This window comes from Mustelus asterias, unplaced genomic scaffold, assembly GCF_964213995.1.
Source record: "Mustelus asterias unplaced genomic scaffold, sMusAst1.hap1.1 HAP1_SCAFFOLD_87, whole genome shotgun sequence".
Lineage (NCBI taxonomy): Eukaryota > Metazoa > Chordata > Chondrichthyes > Carcharhiniformes > Triakidae > Mustelus > Mustelus asterias.
In genome coordinates this window covers 902,148-907,337 of record NW_027590140.1, presented here as the reverse complement: position 1 = coordinate 907,337, position 5,190 = coordinate 902,148, and the positions used below count along the sequence as shown (strand labels likewise).

Here is a 5,190-nt window from a genome sequence, read left to right as displayed (position 1 = left end):
ATTTGCCTTTTTGTTTTTCTTGATTGATATGTGACACCTTTGCCACCCACCCCTCACCCATATCCCTCACCATTACAGTATAAATCTCGTCCACGTTTCTTTGTCTTCAGCTCTGACGAAGGTCATCCTGACTTTGAACGTTAGCTCTATTCTCTCTTCACAGAGGCTTTCAGACCAGTTGAGATTTTCTGGCATTTTTTGATCTTGTTTCAGATTCCAGCGTCCGCAGGAAATTTGTTTATAGCAAGAGGCTCTTGTCAGACGGACTTGTCCCTGGAATACAAAAAAACCCCGCTGAAATTGAAAAAAATGCGCCAAGTTACCATAGATAGGCGAGATTAAAACCATTGCAGGCAGTTTCCCTGGTGGTCAATGGTTAGGATTTGTTGTTTTCACCACTGCGGCCCGAGTTCGATTCCCGGTCAGAAAATGAAGATTTATTGTTTTCTTGCAGGACATGATGCAGGTGGAGTTGCAGTTACTTCTTGATCGAATGCATGAGTGATATTGCTGCCAGTTTCAACAGCAGAGAGAAAAATCCGCCCCATTCCACAAGCTCGTCAATTACCCACAGCAATTTATACTTGTATTGCCTCTTTTGGTTCCTACAGTCAAAATGAACAATGAAACATTCTTGTAGAATCCCTACAGTACAGAAGGAGACCGTTCGGCCCATCGGGTCCGCACTGACAACAATCCCACCCACGCCCTATTCCCGGAAACCCACATATTTACCCTGATAATCCCGCTGACAGGCGGGTCAATTTAGCATGGCCAAGCAACCGAAATCACACATCTTTGGAAAGGAAACCGGAGCACACAGAGGAAACCCACGCAGACAAGGTGCAAACTCCGCACAGGCAGTGACTTGAGGAATTTAACCTGAGCCAATGGCGCTGTGACGCATCATTGCTCACCACTGTGCCACCATGCCGTCCTTTTCTACTACATTTAATTTTACTGCAGTGTTAGTATCAACCTGTGATAAACCGTCTTGTGGTAATTCTGCTGAACAACATTAACTTATCACCGTTAATGGACCGTGGGTTGCAACCCCAAGTTGGGCGCCACTGTTTTTAAACTTTGCTGCTTTTCTGGGTGAAATCCAGCTCTGAATTTCTCCGGCAGCGTCACCACTCAAACTGACACCAGATGACAGTACAGCCGGTAAAACTTGAGAGCTATTTTTATTGACGCCCACGGACCCATTGCCAACCCGCAACTGTTTGCTTTTGAAGGATCATGGTAAGGAAACAGTACAAGCTCCGTCCCTGGGTGGTCTGGACCCACCAACCTTTCGGTTAACAGCCGAACGCGCTGACCAATTGCACCACAGAGACTGATGCAGCAGCTGTTAACGATATTCTAATCCAGGGTGTCAATGATCACAATTCTATTTCTGCGAAACCTGTTCCAGAACTACAGCATCACCGCACCATTTACAAGTCTACACAAGTCTCTTTGTTTCTTTCGATCCCGTAGTATTGCTGTGGTGTAGCGGTTATACCCTTTCTTCTATGAACGTGCAGCTAAAATGAATCCATGTCTCTGGCCAGAGGGAGGAATTCAACGGGAGGGAAGGGAACTGACCACCAGAAGACCAAGGATCCAATACTTTCCATTCGGAGATGCTTTAGGAGGGGCGAATTATCGCTCGACCAGCTAACATTCTGGGGACCGGCCAGGACAGCTGGTGGGATTTGAATACAATAGGAAAAATCTGGAATTGAGAATCCATTGATGACCGTGAAAGCATTTTCGATTGATGAAGGAACCCATATGATTCACCAATGTATCTTAGGAAGGAAATCTGCTCTCCTGACCTGGTCTGGCCTACATGTGACTCCAGAGCCACAGCAGTATGGTTGCATCTCAACTAGGGTTGGGCAGTGAATGATGGCTAGCGACGGCCATGTTTAAGGAATGAACAAATGAAAAAGCCCGAATGTGCAAGTTTGAGAGAAGCTTTCTGAGCAGTGAGAGCTGGAAACGGTAACCAGTTCAAGATATTCTGTCAGATTTGAGTGTGTACAGAAGTGTAGAGGGGAAGGGAAAATGCAACACTGTGTAAAATACTGTATTCAGTTTATATTCAGCAATTAACGTGAATTATTGTTCTTTTCCTCACTCTGAGGTTAAAAGTATGTATAAATGTTTCCATCCGTTTTGGAACTGGGAACCTTTCGTGTGTCAGATGACTGTGATAAACACTACACTACAAAAACTATGCTCGACAACTGACTGGAGTGTCGAACCGTGCTGTCTGATTGTACTTCAGAGTCATGTATTCTCTGTTTCTGAAGTGTGGTGTTTAATAAATTCACCTAAAATGTTAATGGTTCCCTGTGTGAAATAGGACAACAGTGTTCAAACTTCCTCATCTCTCAGTGTGAGGAAAAGTTACCTCATTTCCGTTTGTTATTAAATAGTGACAGAAAACATTGTCTCTCAGCCTAACTGCAGTTGCATTTCCAAGTGTTAAATAATATTCTGCAAAATGCTCAGTTAAAGTAAAGTATATTTATTAGTCACAAGTAAGGTTTATACTGCAATGAAGACACTGTTAAATTCCTTAGTCGCGAGACTCCGGCGCCTGTTGGGGTTAATGCACATAACCAGCACGTCTTTCAGGCTGTGAGAAGAAACCCACGCAGACACGGGGCGAACGCGCAAGCGCCACAGAGACAGTGACTAAAGCTGGGAATTGAGCCTGGGTCTTTAGCGCTGTGAGATAGCAGTGCTGACCACTGTACCACCGTGCCGCCCGAGACATGGAAAAAGAGAAAAAAAGGCGCAAATGTAATTTTATGATTCTAATGTGAGATGAATTTCTCTGCCGCATGAAAAATGGGTTTTGAGCCGAATTGTACTTCCGCAAGTCAGGTTCTGAAGTTAAATCAGATTGCACGGTTTGACCTTCAAGACCAGTCGCTTTTATCCTGAGCGAACTTTCAGTGTTGAAGGTGTTATCACATTCTATTCATATTTGTGCAGGTCCCAGGCAATAAACAGGGCAGAAACGTTATCAAAACTCACTGCTCTGAAGGTTCCGAATTCAAGTTTATTGTTAAATGTGAACTGAATTGGGTATCAATCAAAATATTGAATATTTAGTCTTCACTATTTCTGAGAAAACGCACACAAAGCCAGAGTGGGTTGATACTGAGCGGGACAGAAACACTTTACTATTCCGTATGATTTCAAGAAAAAAGAAGCTTGAAGGCATTGGAAAGAGCAAATGCTATGGCTCTGAAAAATAATCTGGCAATGGTGCTGAAGAATTGTGCTTCAGAACTTGCCAAAGCCTTAGCTAAGCTGTTCCTAAACTGCAACACTGCCATCTAGCCGCCAAAGCTAAAATTTGCCCAAGATTGCCCGGTGTCAGGTCAAATGCAACGCCACCAAGTACCACTAGTCTACTCTTGATCATCAGTAATATGATGGAAGGGGCAAGAAACAATGCTATGAAGAGGCACTCCAATGCAAACTGGAGGAATATCGCCCCGGTCTCCCGATTCGGTACTTACGGCGTTCCGGACTTACCATTGAGTTCAACAACTTCAGGGCATCTCCTGTCTGCCATCTTCACCCCATTTCCATTTATTTTGCTTAATTTCATTTCATCTTATTTATTTATTTTTATTATCCTATATCTTTATTTATGTATATTTATTTTTTAATTTCCCTTTTTTGCATTGTTTATTTAAAATCTTACTTTCCATCTTGTTGTCTCCTCTCCCTCCATCCTACTCGGGCCATCACTTACATTTCCTTTGTTCTGCCATTTACACATTCTGATCACTTAATGGGCAGCCAGCAGCTCCCTTCTCAGCCATTGATCACCACCATTAAAATTCCCTTTGTTTTTTTCTATTTACATCTGACACCTTTGTCACCCACACCACACCCATATCTCTCAGCATTGCAGTATAAATCTCGTCCAAATGTATTTGTCTTCAGATTGGACGAAGAGTCATCCAGACGTTGAACGTTAGCTCTATTCTCTCTTCACAGGTGGTTACAGACCTGTTGCGATGTTCCCCCATTTTCTGTTCTTGTTTCAGATTCCAGCATCCGCAGTAAATTTGTTTATTTCAAAAGGCACTTGATAGTCCGACTTGCCCCTCGTATGCAAAAAAAAAACTGCTGAATTAGTAACAAAGCGCCAAGTGAGCATGGATAGGTCAGATAAAAATTCTTACAAGCAGTTTCTCTCGTGGTCGAATGGTTAGGACTTGGTGCTTTCACCGCAGCGGTTCGATTCCCAGACAGAAAATGAAGATTTATTGTTTTCGTGCAGCACATGATTAAAGTGCAGTTGGAATTACTTCCAAATCGAAAACATGAATGATATTGGTGCCAGTTTCACAGCAGAGAGAAAAATCCGTCCCATTCCACCATCCCGTCAATTAGCCACAGCACTTTATACTTGCATTGCCTCTTTTGGTTCCTCCAGTCAAAATGAGTAATGATATATTCTCATAGAATCCCTACAGTGCAGAAGGAGGCCTTTTGACCCATCGAGTCCGCACAGACAATAATCCCACCCACATCCTATTCCAGTAAACCCACTTATTTATCCTGCTAATCCCGCTGACACTAGGGTCAATTAAGCATGGCCAATCAACCTAACCAACATATCTGTGTGAAGGAAACCGGAGCACCCGGAGGAAAACCACGCAGACACGGGGAGAATGTGCAGACTCCGCACAGACAGTGGCCTGAGAAATTTAACCTGAGTCCCTGGCGCTGTGAGGCATCAGTGCTAACCACTGTACCACCGTGCCGCCCTTCTACTGCATTCAATTTTACTGCAATTTACTGCACTCAAAGAGCAGTGTTAGCATGAACCTGCGATAAACCGTCTTGTGGCAATCCTGCTGAGCTGCATTAATTCATCACCGTTGATGAATCGTGAGTTTGGGCGCCATTGTTTATAAAATTTGCTGTTTTTCTGGGTGAACATCAGCTCTGGTTTCTGAGTGAAAACTGCCTCCACTTCACTGGAGGTCGTAGAATTTATTGTTTAATTCAATTAAAGGTTTTCTTGTCATTGAGCCTGAGATTTGGACACAGACCTGAGAGGTATTTGTGTCAGTGAAAACAATAGAATCTACCCCATTAACAGCCAGATTTTACCCCGCATCACCATTTCTATCGTCAGCGCTTTGCAGCCTATCGCTCTCTTTT

The 5,190-nt window shown here is 43.5% G+C and overlaps 1 non-coding gene across 1 annotated transcript; it reads right to left on the bottom strand.

Annotated features, from left to right (window-relative positions):
• Positions 1-1,266: 1,266 nt before the first annotated feature.
• Positions 1,267-1,340, bottom strand: trnan-guu (transfer RNA asparagine (anticodon GUU)). Its single transcript has one exon. It is a non-coding gene; the product is annotated as a tRNA-Asn (tRNA).
• Between the last annotated feature and the right edge of the window lie 3,850 nt (positions 1,341-5,190).